A 14492-nucleotide genomic window follows, 5' to 3' on the forward strand; every position below is an offset into this window, starting at 1 on the left:
CAAGGAGCTGGGAGCCCGATGCGGGACTCGATCCCGGAAGTCGGGGATCATGACCTGAGCCGAAGGCAGTTGCTCAACCAACTGAGCCACCCAGGCGCCCAATAAATAAAATCTTTAAAAAAATGCATTTCTGGGTATTTATCCAAAGGAAATGAAGCACAAACTCAATAAGATATCTGTACCCATGAAACAAATAATACATTCTATGTTTTAAAAAAAAAAAGAGAGAGGAAACTGGCTGTAGGCTTATCACAAGGAACAGAGGTCAGAAGATATAGTGAATCAACCCAGAATTCTGTAATAAACTAAGGTTTTATTGGGGGGAAAAAGATATCTGTACCCATATGTTCACCACATTATTTCCAACAGCCCAGACATGGAAATAATCTGTATAAATGTTCACCAATGAATAAATGGATAAAAGAAAATGCGATATGTGTATAGGAACATTACTCAGCCATAAAAAGGGAAATCCTGCCACTTGTGACAAAATGGATGGACTTTTTTTTTTTAAGTAGACTCCATGCGCAATATGGAGCTTGAACTCACAAACCCCAGAGATCAAGAGTCACATGCTCTACTGACCTTGAGGTTATTATGCTAAGTGAAGTAAGTCAGAGAAAGACAAATACTGTATGAACTCACTTATATGTAGAATTTAAAATTAAAACAAAACCAAAACCCACAAAAAGACACACCACACTCAAAGACACAGAGATCCAAGTGGTGGGGGGTTAGAGGTGCAGGAAATGGGTGAACGGGATCAAAAGGTACAAAATTTCAGTTAAAAGGAGGTAAGCCAATGAGGATATAATGTACAGCATAGTGACTATAGTTAGTAACACAAGGGGACACCTGGCCGGCTCAGTCAGGGGAGACGCAACTCTTGATTTTGGGCTTGTGAGTTCAAGTCCCACTTTGGGTATAAGGATTACTAAAAATAAACAAACAAACAAACAAAAATTATACTGTATTACGGGGCACCTAGCTGACTCAGTCGATAGAACATGTGACTCTCGATCTCGGCTCTTGAGTTCAAGCCCCATGTTGGGTGTAGTACCTACTTAAAAAAAAAAAAAAAAAAAGTTGTTCTGATGACCAAAAAAAAAAAAGAAAATCTGGGAGCCTGGGTGGCTCAGTGGGTTAAGCCTCTACCTCGACTCAGGTCATGATCTCAGGATCCTGGGATTAACCCCCCACATGGAGCTCTCTGCTCAGCAGGGAGCCTGCTCCCTGCTCTCTCTCTGCCTGCCTCTCTGCCTACTTGTGATTTCTCTGTCAAATAAATAAATAAAATCTTAAAAAAAAATCTGTAATTATGTGTAGAGATGGATGTTAACTAGACTTACTGTGATCATTTCACAATATATATACATATATTATTATGTTGTACACCCAAACCTAATGGTAATATATCAATTGTATCTTTAAATCTCAATAAAGCAGCAACTACTTTTTAAATATTCAAAGCTTAAACAACACCAAACATAAATCATAGACTACACTGCCACCAATCAAAAAAACTTACATCTTAAAAAAAAATTTACATCTAATATATTACAAATTATAAGCTATATATATGGCTTATATACACTTAAGTGATATCATAAAGCTAAGAAACACACAGAAGAAATAGCGCATATGTATAAATTACAAGAGTGTGGGCACACATCATTTCCCATAAACAAAAAAACTTGAGAACGCTATAAAATAGGACATTGTGATCTCGGAGTTCTTGGTGAGTAGATAAAATTAAATGCAAAACAACAGAACTTTCTGGGGCAATAAAAATGTTCTAAAACCGTAATGTGAGTATGGTGATGGATGTACAACTGTGTAAAATTAATGACAGTCACCAAAAAGTAAACTAAGATGAATTCACAGTAAGTTATATTTCAATAAAGCTTCTTTTTAAACCTGTACTTCTTTTTTTGGGGGGAGGGGAAGAGAGGTGGAGAGTGGGAGATGGGAGAGAATCTTAAGCATGTACCACGCCCAGCACAAGCCCAAATAGGGCTTGACCTTATGACCCTGAGATCATAACCTGAACTGAAATCAGGAGTTGGACGGAGGCTTAACCTACTGAGCCACCCAGGTGCCCCTAAAACTGCACTAGCTCCCAGGGAACCCAGGGATATGTAGTCTTCTCAGGGCATCCATGCACAAACTTAATTTGGGGTTTCTATGACAAGAAAAAGATTAAGTATGTAATAATTTTTGTAAAATGTAATAAAGCTAAGTGGAAAAAGGTCAAATACACCACAATTCAAATTATGTGAAAAAAATTTAGGGGCACCTGGAAGGTTCAGTTGGTAGAGCATGCCACTCTTGATCTTGGGAGTTTTAAGTTCGAGTCCCACAGTGGGTACAGAGGTTACTTAAAAATAAATTCTTAGGGGCGCCTGGGTGGCTCAGTGGGTTAAAGCCTCTGCCTTCAGCTCAGGTCATGATCCCAGGGTCCTGGGATTGAGCCCCTATATCGAGCTCTCTGCTCAGCAAGGAGCCTGCTTCCCTTCCTCTCTCTTTGCCTGCCTCTCTGCCTACTTGTGATCTCTGTCTGTCAAATAAATAAATAAAATCTTTAAATAAATAAATAAATAAATTTACATATACCCCAATACATAGAAAAACGAAAACTAAACTCCAAAATGTAAACAGCAGTAAAGTCGATGTGATGAACACTGGAGATTTTTGTTCTTTTCATATTCTACTAGATTCTCCTATTATCTTACAACTACTATATGTATCACATTTGCAATGAGAAAGTTATTAAGGAAGCAAACACCATGGCGAAGGCCAGGGATAAGAGCAGCAGCCGAGGAAAGACAGACCTGAAACAGAAAGCAACCGCTGAAGAACCTCAGGAGGCTACAGTTGCTGAGGATGGAGTGACAGAAAGCGGGGTCCAACCCCCAAAAGTGGCCACCTTCCCCCCAGGCTTCAGCATTTCAGAAATTAAGAATAAACAACGGCTACACTTAATGTTCACGCGGTGGAAACAGCAGCAATGTAAGAAAAAGTTGGCAATTAAGAAAAAACTTAAGAGAAAAAGGGGTGCCCAGGTGGCTCAGTCGTTAAGCGTCTGCCTTCAGCTCAGGTCATGATCCCAGGGTCCTGGGATTGCATCAGGCTCTCTGCTCTACAAGGAGCCTGCTTCTCTCTCTCCCATTCCCCTTGCTTGTGTTCCCTCTCTCAATGTTTCTGTCAAATAAATAAATCTTTAAAAAAAAAAAGAAAGAAAGAAAGAAAGAAAGAAATACAAGCTCTTGGTAATAAGGCTCCACCAAAGCCTACAAAGACCACTGACAACCAGAGAGCGTACGATGAAACTGTAGTAGACCCTAATGATGAAGAGGTTGCTTAGGATGAAGCTACAGATGAACTTGCTTCTTACTTCAACCAACTTCTCCCAAGATTCTCATCGCAACATCAGACAGACCTCATGGGAGAACAGTACGACTCTGTGAATAGCTCTCCAGTTTTACCAAACTCACATGTTTATTACAGAACCGGACTGGCTCTGAAAAAAATTATTCCACAGCGCATTTCAAGAGACTTCACAAATCTGATCGTTATTAATGAAGATCGTAAAACACCAAATGGATTAATTCTAAGTCACTTGCCAAATGGCCCAACTGCTCATTTTAAAATGAGCAGTGTTTGTTTGCGTAAAGAAATTAAGAGAAGGGGGCGCCTGGGTGGCCCAGTTGTTAAGCATCTGCCTTCGGCTCAGGTCATGATCCTAGCGTCCTGGGATGGAGCCCCATATCCAGCTCCCTCCTCAGCAGGAGACCTGCTTCTCCCTCTCCCACTCCCCCTGCTTGTGTTCCCTCTGTCACTGTCTCTCTGTGTGTCAAATAAATTTAAAAAAGAAAGAAAGAAAGAAAGAAAGAAAGAAAGAAAGAAAGAAAGAAAGAAAGAAAGAAAGAAATTAAGAGAAGAGGCAAGGACCCTATAGAACACATACCTGAAATAATTTTGAATAACTTTACAACGAGGCTGGGTCATTCTGTTGGACGTATGTTTGCATCTCTCTTTCCCCATAATCTGCAGTTTATAAGGAGGGAAGTTGCCACATTCCACAATCAACGGGACTGTATCTTCTTCAGACTTCATAGGTATATATTCAAGAGTGAAAAGAAAGTGGGAATTCAAGAACCTGGACCATGTTTTACCATAAAATTAAGATCTCTTCAGAAAGGAACCTTTGATTCTAAATATGGAGACTATGAATGAGTCCATAAACCCTGGGAAATGGATACAAGTAGAAGAAAATTCCATTTATAAAGTACTGAAGGAATAATATTGAATTGTGCTAAACAGGCCTATCCTGGATTTATGACAGAAGACCCTTTTCTTTTTTTTTTTTTTTTTTAAAGATTTTATTTATTCATTTGATAGAGACACAGCAAGAAAGGGAATACAAGCAGAGGAAAAGGGAGAGGGAGAAGCAGGCTCCCCACTGAGATGCTTAACAACTGAGCCACCCAGGCACCCCCAGAAGACCCTTTTCAAAATGTCATTTACTGGTTTCATAAACCTTTTCATGTGTGGACAAAATATCAAGAGCCATGAATTACCATTCATTGTCTATGTAGCAAATTCAAATAAAAGTCATTTTGGTGAATTAAAAAAAAATTTATTAAAATTCTATTTTTTTAAAGATTTTATTTATTTGAGAGAGAGAACGAGAGAGCAAACACAACCCAGAGGCGGAGGGAGAAGCAGACTCCCCACTGAGCAGGGAGCCAAACGCAAGGCTCTATCCCAAAACCCTGGGATTATGACCTGAGCTGAAAGCAGATGCTTAACCACCTAAGCCACCAAGGCACCCCTTTTATTGTATTTTTAAAATGACTCTGTTGGGGTGCCTCAATGGCTCACTCAGTCAAGCAGCTGCCTTCGACTCAGGTCATGATTCCCAGGACCTTGGAGTGGAGCCCCACATCAGGCTCCCTGCTCAGTGGGGAGCCTGCTTCTCCCTCTCCCTGCCTCTCTGCCTGCTTATGCTATCTCTCTGTCAAATAAATAAAATCTTTAAAATAAATAATTAAATAAAATGAATCTGTCAAAGGTTAATTAAATTCAGGCTCTCAAAGGAACTTACTTATATATTAGTTGGAAGACAAAACACAACTTTGATGTCAGCTATAGACTATAATCCCTTTCCTGCAGTTTTGAAATCCAAAAGTCTAAAACTGAAAGTTACTATGTTATTTTTTTTTAAGTAGGTCCCAAGCTCAGCATGAAGCCCAGTGCTGGGCTTGAACTCACAACCCTGAGCTGAGATCAAGAGTCAACTGAGCCACCCGGTGCCCCTTGTTGTTGTTGTTTTAAAGTTTGACAAACTCGTTTTGCAGCAAAACCTGGCCCAAAGTGATTAAGGCTATAAATAAAGTATTTAACTTAGCATATAAACTTTTTTTACTTAAGAAATATTGTGGGGGCGCCTGGGTGGCTCAGTGGGTTAAGCCGCTGCCTTCGGCTCAGGTCATGATCTCAGAGTCCTGGGATCCAGCCCCATATCGGGCTTTCTGCTCAGCAGGGAGCCTGCTTCCTCCTCTCTCTCTGCCTGCCTCTCTGCCTACTTGTGATCTCTCTCTGTCAAATAAATAAATAAAATCTTTAAAAAAAAAAAAGAAAAGAAAAAAGAAATATTAATGTGGGGGTGCCTGGGTGGCTCAGTGGGTTAAAGCCTCTGCCTTCGGCTCCAGTCATGATCCCAGGGTCCTGGGGTCGAGCCCTGCGTCGGGCTCTCTGCTCAGTGAGTGGGGAGCCTGCTTCTCTCTCTCTCTGCCTGCCTCTCTGCCTACTTGTGATCTCTGTCAAATAAATAAATTAAAAAAAGAAAAGAAAAGAAAAGAAATATTAATGTGGGGGCGCCTGGGTGGCTCAGTTGGTTCAGACACTGACTTCGGCTCAGGTCATGATCCTGGAATCCTGGCACTAAGCCCTGCATCCGGCTCCCGGCTCCCGGCTCCCGGCCCCCAGCTCCCTGCCCCAGCGGCAGGGAGTCTGCTTCTCCCTCTGACCCTCCCCCTTCCCCCCTTCATATGCTCTCTCTCCCTCTCACACACACTCTTTCCCTAATAAATAAATTTTTAAAAAATTTAAAAAAAAAAAGAAATATTAATGTGTTTGATTGCACAGTGCTACCCCGCACCCCACAGGAAAGTTGCATAATCCACAGTATGTGCACCCAAAAAGAAACCCTGACACATGTTTGTTCTCTAGAGTAGAGGTGCCAAATGAATCACAAACAGTAACTTAACTGCTAGGAAGTTATTAAGAGAGTCACTTGGCCTACATTTGCATGTGGGCCAAGATTTCTAAGAGGCTGTCTTTAGCTAAATTTGAAGGATACATAGAACTGGAAAGGTAAAGTAGAATGAAGACCCATCTCATACAAGAACTAGTGTGAGCAAAGAAACAGGAAGAATACATAGCTCCTTTGGAGAACAGAGGAACTGGAGGCTGAGATCAAATCATATAGGTTCCTCAATAGCTTGCTGAAGAGTTTCATGACTTAATGTACAACAGGAAGGCACTAAAGGATTTTTGAAATGAGTAAAAACTTAATGAAAATGGAGTATATGAGGGGCGCCTGGGTGGCTCAGTGGGTTAAAGCCTCTGCCTTCGGCTCGGGTCATGATCCTGGGTCCTGGGATCGAGCCCTGCATCGGGCTCTCTGCTCAGCCGGAAGCCTGCTTCCCCCACCTCTCTGCCTGCCTCTCTGCCTACTTGTAAGCTCTCTGTGTCAAATAAATAAATAAAATCTCTAAAAAAAAAAAAAAGAAAGAAAGAAAGAAAGTGGAGTATATGAACGTTGGGCTGGCAATGATTTCCAGAATGGAGCTGGGAAGAACAAGTGAAGATGTTAGGACACTTTTTTTTTTTAATTGGGGGAAGGCAAGATGGGATCAGGAGGGACAGAAACCATAAGAGACTCTTAATCTCACAAAACAAACTGAGGGTTGCAGTTGGAGGGGTGGTTATGGGGCAGAGGGTGGTGGGGTTATGGACATCAGGGAGGGTATGTGCTATGGCGAGTGCCGTGAAGTTATGCCTCACGATTCACAGACCTGTACCCGTGGGGCGAATAATACATTATATGTTAATAAAAAAAAAATTTAAGGAGTACCTGGGTGGCTCAGTGGGTTAAGGCCTCTGTCTTCGGCTCAGGTCATGATCCCAGGGTCCTGGGATCGAGCCCTACATCGGGCTCTCTGCTCAGCGAGGAGCCTGCTTCCCCCTCTCTCTCTGCCTGCCTCTCTGCCTACTTGTGATCTCTGTCTGTCAAATAAACAAATAAAATCTTAAAAAAAAAGTTAAAAAATATAAATTGGGGGAAGAGCACAATGGCAGATGCTTTGTACAGTTTATATCATTTCATATGATAACCATTTTACATACAAGGAGACTCAGAGAGATTAACTAACTTGCCCCAAATCACACATAGTTATAAAAATCAGATTCAAATGAGTCTGACTCTACGCTCTTCCTATTAACTAAAACTATCTCTCAGGGGGAAATAATAATGACAGGGGACTGAACTAGAGTGGAAACACTGGGGTTAGCGCAGAAAGGTCACCCTGACTGGAGGGGCGGTCAGCTAATGCTATAGGTAAGGGCCATACCTAATGCTGTGCTTGTACAGCAGATCCCGCCCACAGCCAAAACTACAAACTTCCGAGGAGAATGATTTGTTTGAATCTATCCGGATTCCCCTTGCTTATTTTTTCTTTAACTGGAAAACGTTTCTATCATAAGGGAAGCCAATATTCTTTTTTTTTTTTTAAGATTTTATTTATTTGGCGCCCCTCCTTTATTTTTTTAATAAAAATATTTTGGGCATGGAGCCAAAGCAGGAGCTGATCTCACGACCCTGAGATCAAGACCTGAGCGAAGATCAAGAGTCCCGACACTTGACCGACAGCCATGCAGGAACCCCCATCCTGTTGAGTTTAATACATTCCTCAGTAATACTGCATTTCATTAACTTTCTTTTCTTTTTTTTAAAGATTGATTTACTTTAGGGAGAGAAAGAGAGCACACATGCTTGAGAGCAGGGGATGGGGCAGAGGGAGAGGAACAGAAAGAATCCTTAAGCAGATTCCTCACTGAGCTCAGATCCCACACAGGGTTCGATCCCAGGACCCTGAGATTATGTCAAGCAGAAATCAAGACCCAATCGCTCAACGCCATCCAGGCACCCAACTAACTTTCTTCATTATGTTCTTAAAGCACTATACATATCTCCATAAAATCTCTTATATTCCTCATAATTATCTATATTAAAATTAATCCACGGTGCCTGGATGGCTCAGTCATTAAGCATCTGCCTTCGGCTCAGGTCATGATCCAAAGGTCAGGGGATTGAGCCCCACATGGGCTCCCTGCTCAGCAGGAAGCCTGCTTCTCCCTCTCCCACTCCCCCTGATTGTGTTCCCTCTCTTGCTATGTCTGTATCAAATAAATAAATAAAATCTTTTTAAAAAAATCCAAACTCTTGGGGCACCTGGGTGGCTCAGTTGGTTAAGCAACCGACTTGTAATTGTAGCTCAGGTCATGATTTCACGGGTTATAAGATCGAGCCCCAAGTCGGGCTCCACAGCGAGGAGGAGTTTGCTTGAGTTGCTTGAGATTTTTCTCCCTCTGCCCCTATCCCCATGTGTGAACTCTTTCTAACACATGCACTCTTTCTTTAAAATAAATAAATCTTTAAAAAAAAAAAAAAATCCACACTCTACTAGGGCAGAATCCCAGGTAATCTGACACCTCTCAACCTCATTTACCTTCTTTAGGCTCCTTTTTGGCTCTAAGTTCAAGCCATAAAAGCCTTCCCTCTGTTGGATGAACCAGCCGAGACTGTTCTCCAAGCTGTAATAATGCTCTTCCCTTTAATTTGGGTATCATTCAGCTGTCAGCCCACTGCCAACTCCTCAAAAAGGCCTTCTACCATTACAATCTATCTTGTTCCCATTACACTATTTTTAAAAAAAAATTTTTTTTAAGATTTTATTTATTTATTTATTTGACAAAGAGAGAGATCACAAGTAGGCAGAGAGGCAGGCAGAGAGAGAGGGGGAAGCAGGCTCCCCACTGAGAAGAGAGCCCAATGCAGGGCTTGATCCCAGGATCCTGGGATCATGACCTGAGCTGAAGGCAGAGGCCTAACCCACTGAGCCACCCAGGTACCCCCCCATTACACTATTAACAGCAGTAACCATCATCTGAAATATTTTTGATATACTTGTCATCCTTATTGTAAGCTCCTTAGGGCAGGGACTTTGTATGTCTTGTCTCTGTCGTGCCTTGCACACAGAAGATACTCAGTAAGCATTTGTTGAATGAACTCAAGGATGAGTCAATATGTCGTTCAACTAAGTAAAATAGGAGTTCTCAGTGTGTATTACAGACTATTCTTCAAGGGTCACTTATGAGGAGCCCCAACTTAACATGGGAACTCTTACATCTGCAAGATAAAAAAATGACAACTTACCCACCATAATGAATGTCTGTTCATTCAAAAGTTTTTCAAGAAAGAAGTGAATCTGAAATTCGTCCTATATTACTGTTCACATATGCCAGTGCTTGTACTCTTGTCTCAGGGCTTTCCACTTACTCTTCCACCTGCCTGAACAGCTCTGACTCTGGAGAGCTGCATGGCTCACTGCCCACTTCATTCAGGTCTCTTTCCAAGGTCATCTCTTCTCAGAGATGCCTTCCTGGACCATCCTAGCTAAACGAGGACCCATCCCAGTTATTCTCCATTCCCTTACTCTATTTTTCCAAGTTCCAAACTTCCAAATTTTGTAAGGCATACCACTTTGCTTTCTTGTACAGGCGTTGTGTTTTGTTCACTTCAGTCTCCCTAGTGCTTTACAATAGTGATAGGTATCTACCACATATTTCTTGTACTATTTTCAAAAGCTGCACTCCCTTAATTTTTTCCATCAAAAACATTCCATCATTCTACACGTTTGTTCTGATCAATCGACTGTGACTACAGGAAGAGGTGGGGACAAATGACTCTAAGACCACATGATAGAACAACCCTAAAACAACAAAATTTAGGTACTAAGCAGGACGATTTGTAAATTAAAAAAAAAAAAGTGGGGGTGCATGGGGACATATAAATATGCATGCAGCAATCCCCGAAAGTCAAAATACTACATAGATCCTTGAGTTTAGTAATATTTGTCAACAAGCCTTTTTTTTATATCTCCCTAGTGATAACGTCTAAAAAAACAAATGGTAGGGGTGCCTGGGTGGACCAGTCAGTTAAGCATCTGCCTTTGGCTCAGGTCATGATTTCAAGGGTCCTGGGACCCAGCCCTGCGTAAGTCTCCCTGCTCAGTGGGGAATCTGCTTCTCCCCCGTCTCTCTGTCCTCCCCCCACTTGTGCTGTGGTGCTTCCTAATAAATAAATAAAAAATCTTTAAAAAGAAATTGTGGGGCACCTGGGTGGCTCAATCGTTAGGCATCTGCCTTCGGCTCAGGTCATGATCCCAGGGTCCAGGGATCGAGCCCCTCATAGTGCTCCCTGCTCAGTGGGAAATAAGCCTGCTTCTCCCTCTCCCACTCTCCCTGCTTGTGTTCCCTCTCTTGCTGTGTCTCTGTCAAATAAATAAAATTAAAAAAAAAAAAAATTATAAGCTTAACCCACATTTGGGAAAGCGTGAAAAATCAGGTAACTTTAGAGAATATTCCACAGGTATTCACAATATATTGGCAAGATCAATGTCTAATTAAGCTATCTAATTTGGCCACAGGTGAAAGTACTATGACTCTTGAAAATATCAGCAATATGTAAGTGTAGAAAGTGTTATTGATTTTTTAAAAAATATTTTATTTATTCATTAGAGAGAGAGAGAGCACACACACAAGCAGGGGGTAAAGGCAGAGGGAGAGGGAGAAGCAGACTTCCCGCTGAGCTGGGAGCTCAATGTGGGGCTCAATCCCAGGACCGGGAGATCAGGATCCGAGCCGAAGGCAGATGCTCAACCACCTGCACCACCCAGACACCCCGTGTTACTGATTTTAAAATAAAGATTCAAACTTGAAATGGAAAATTCATTATTTTGCCTTTATATGAGATACGTTACTTTTCCCACAGATCTTTGGAAATCCCTACCAATTCAGTTAAAAAAGAAAACACATGTACCACAAGAAATCAGTGATGACAGACTTATCTAAATTCCAAGTTCTTCTTGTTGAATGAATGGCTGGACCTATGTCTAGCCTCTTCCCACAGGCCCTCAGTTATGGATGAAGACTTTTGGACCAAAAACTTTGCCTTCCAAGGCCATCTCACAGACATCTGTGACATAAGCTGAGCCAAGATCTGTGCTTTTTCCTTAGATATTTCCTCCACATTAGAGAACCATTCCTGAGTCCTTACATCTGGAGAAAGGGAAAGAGATCCAATAAATGAAAACTATCTAGCACACACATATCAAGAATATACCCCGCACCCCTCCCAAATCTAATCACAGGAACAGACCACTTAGAATCAAATCTAAACTATACATTGTCTACAAAACCCTATGATCTGGCCCCTGGATGCCTCTCCTTCCTTCATACACTACTGTAGCAAACTGGATTTTCCTCCAATATTCCAGTATTCTAAGTCTGTTCCTGTCCTCAAGCCTCTGTACTTACTTTCTATTCCCTCTGCCTAAAATGCTCTGTCCCCTTACCTTTCCATGGCTGATCTCGGGTCAAATATCACCTCTTTAGAGAAAAAAAAAATTTTTTTTTGAGAGGGGGAGGAAAGGAGGGGAGTGAGAGACCGAGAGAAGGTGGGGAGAGAAAGAAGGTGGGAAGGACAGAGAATCCTAAGCAAACTCTACACCCAGCACAGAGCATGACACGGGACTCATTCTTTCAACCTTGAGATCACGACCTGAGCCAAAATCAAGCTGGACCCTTAACCAGCTGAGCCACTCAGGTGCCCCCAGAGAAATTACCTAATTCATTTATTTGTATTACAGTTTCTTTCTCCCATTAGCATATAAGTTCCCCAAGGGAAAAGACCTTATCTTTTTTTGTTTCTTCACTGTATTCCCAGAGTGGGATGCTCTGTAGTTATTAGACAAATGAAGGAACAAACTAATTCCAAAGCTAGAGTACTGCTCTCAAGCACATCCGAACCTGTAGAGGAAACCTTCCGTCCCAGCCTCCAAGTAGCAGAAATCAAAGTAACCAAATGGGAAGAGAAAACTCCCTTGCACTGGTAGAAAGAAGTCGAAGTGTCTTGGAGGGAGATAAGGTGAATCAAGCATCCCACGAACTGTGCGGATAGTGGAGACACACACACAGGTAAAAAAAAATTCCAACTATGGGGAGGGGGCTTAGGGGAAGAGAAAAGTACACAGGTGGGATCCAAGAGTAAAAAGTGCCCCTTCTCTGCCTCCAAGGAGTAACAACACTTGTGCATCTACCACGTGGTAAGCACTCATCACCAGAATGTAGCCCTCAACAGGACAGGCAAGGTCCTTGCTCTTGAAGTTCACAACCCAGCAGCTGAGAAAGACAATGAACAACGCTAAGTAATTCTACTTAAAGATAAATGCCATTACGTTTAAAGTTGAAAGAAGTCCTCAGAGAACTTGGCCAAAGAAGGTATAAGGGGGCACGAGACTTAAAAGGACAGGGACCCAGCCTTGCAAAGCTCTGATATAAACGATTTCCGAGCAAACGAAAGGCACGCCCAAACGCTCTACGGTGGGCACGAGCTTGGAACATTTAAGAAAACAGAAAGTCAGCAGTGGCTTTGGGTGGTCATTTGGGTCGCTTCGGGTGGGACTCTGCAAACCACGGTAGTAACTCCGTGGATCCTCACCGCCACTTTGCGAAGCAGATGGTTTTCAACCCCACTTTGCGGATAAGGAAATGGGGAGACTCCGAGTGATGAAGCGACTAGCCCTACACCGCACTCCCAGGGAGGCCAACTCTGGAACCAACCCAGGCCTTGTTAATTCCAAAGCTCATGCCTCCGAACTACCACACTCTCGCGTCTCCCCCGGAGAGCGGGACCCTACATCCCTGGGCAGGTGCATGGACTAGAATGCAACCCTCAAACAACCCAGCAAAGTGAGATCACGACGCCCACTTACAGTCAGGGAGACTGAGGCACAGGGAGATTAAAGGCCCCCCTTCCGATCAGAACGTGAGTCCCGGGGACCGGGGAAGAGACCGTCTGGGCGGCGGCCGGCTCCCGCCCCGCAGCCCGGCCGGACAGGCCTCGCCGCGGAACCCCGCTCACGTTGCGGGTGGCCGGGATCGACGAGGACGGACGCGCGGGCGCGACCAATGAGAGGCGGCCTTCCCGAGCAGCCCGGCGGCGGTGAGGCCAATCCGCGCGGCGCTGGCGGGGGAAGGGGCGGGTGCTCGCGCGGCTCGCGTTAGGCCGCGCCTCGGGGGCCCTCGCCCCTCGGAGGCCCCGGGGCCGACAGGCTTGGACCTGAGCCCTGGGACACCGCGAGGTTAGGCGAGACCCGTCCGCGCAGGCAAAGACCTCGCCCAAGGGCACCGCCCGAAGCACGGCCCGCATTCCGCTCTCGCCCAGAGGCGCGGTCTTTGCTTCCCAGCGCTCGGAAGTGTCAGGAGCGCGGCATCCCTCCCTCAGCGGGGTCCCTAGAGGCCACCCTGCTAGGCCGTGCACGCACCGGGTCTCACCTCTTGGGGATACGCGAACGGAGAAGGGACTCTCAGCCGCGGACTGTAGCCAGCACTACCCACCCCTCCTGCCGCTCCGCCTCACATTCAAACCCCGGCAAAATGGCGCGGCGGCGAGGCTGCGGCCCGGGCGCATGCGTGAGCGGGGCAGAGGCGGGGGGCGGGGCCAGGGGCGCTCAGGCCCCACCCAGGCTCGAATGGCCAATCGCGACCGGCTCTGTGTTTGCGCTGACGTCACAAGCGACAATGCCCTTTGGCTCAGACCGCGGGTTGGGGCATCACAATCCCCATTTTCTGAGAACCGACGCTGGTTCAGCGAGTGGCCGCCGGAGTGCGACCTAGTCTGATGTAGGGCTGCAGGGAGGCACGTAGTAGGTCTTCTTTAACTGTTGAACGAACTGCTCAAAGTCACGTCCATAACCTCTCAGACCGAGGAGAACTTTCTGCCCCTCGCAGAGTGCCGCTTTTAGAGGAAGAGGCGGATCTTGATAATTTCAGATCTTGATACCCTACGAGAAAATTTAAAACGGTGAGATAACAGGCAGTGACATGGAAGGTCATTGGTTGGTCAGAGAAGACCTCTGAACAAGTGACGCTTGACCTGAATTTCAACAAGGAGACAGCTGTGTCAAGATCCTCCTGGAGAGCATTCCAGGAGGAGGGGTTGTCAACAGCCTGGGCTCCCTCTCTGGCAGGAGTGAGCTGGCCTGGGGCTTAATGAAGTGCGGAGAGGCCGGAGATGAAGTTAGAGAGGCCAGCAGGGGCCAGAAGATGTAGGCCTCTTAAGCCCTGTTTAGATTAGGTCTCAC

General features: G+C 44.4%; 1 protein-coding gene and 1 pseudogene across 1 annotated transcript in view; one reads left to right on the forward strand and one right to left on the reverse strand.

Annotated features, from left to right (window-relative positions):
• The window catches only part of LOC111141373 (chromosome segregation 1 like), a 48026-nt gene extending 34203 nt beyond the window's left edge, over positions 1-13823 (reverse strand). Inside the window, exon 1 of the mRNA XM_022493866.1 lies at positions 13684-13823. The gene's annotated coding sequence lies outside the window, so the exon portion shown is untranslated. The remainder of the gene's footprint in view (positions 1-13683) is intronic.
• LOC111141374 lies at positions 2787-4287 on the forward strand (annotated as a pseudogene).
• Positions 13824-14492: the final 669 nt, after the last annotated feature.

Source organism: Enhydra lutris, unplaced genomic scaffold (assembly GCF_002288905.1).
Source record: "Enhydra lutris kenyoni isolate GAN:26980312 unplaced genomic scaffold, ASM228890v2 scaffoldscaffold6, whole genome shotgun sequence".
Classification (NCBI taxonomy): domain Eukaryota; kingdom Metazoa; phylum Chordata; class Mammalia; order Carnivora; family Mustelidae; genus Enhydra; species Enhydra lutris.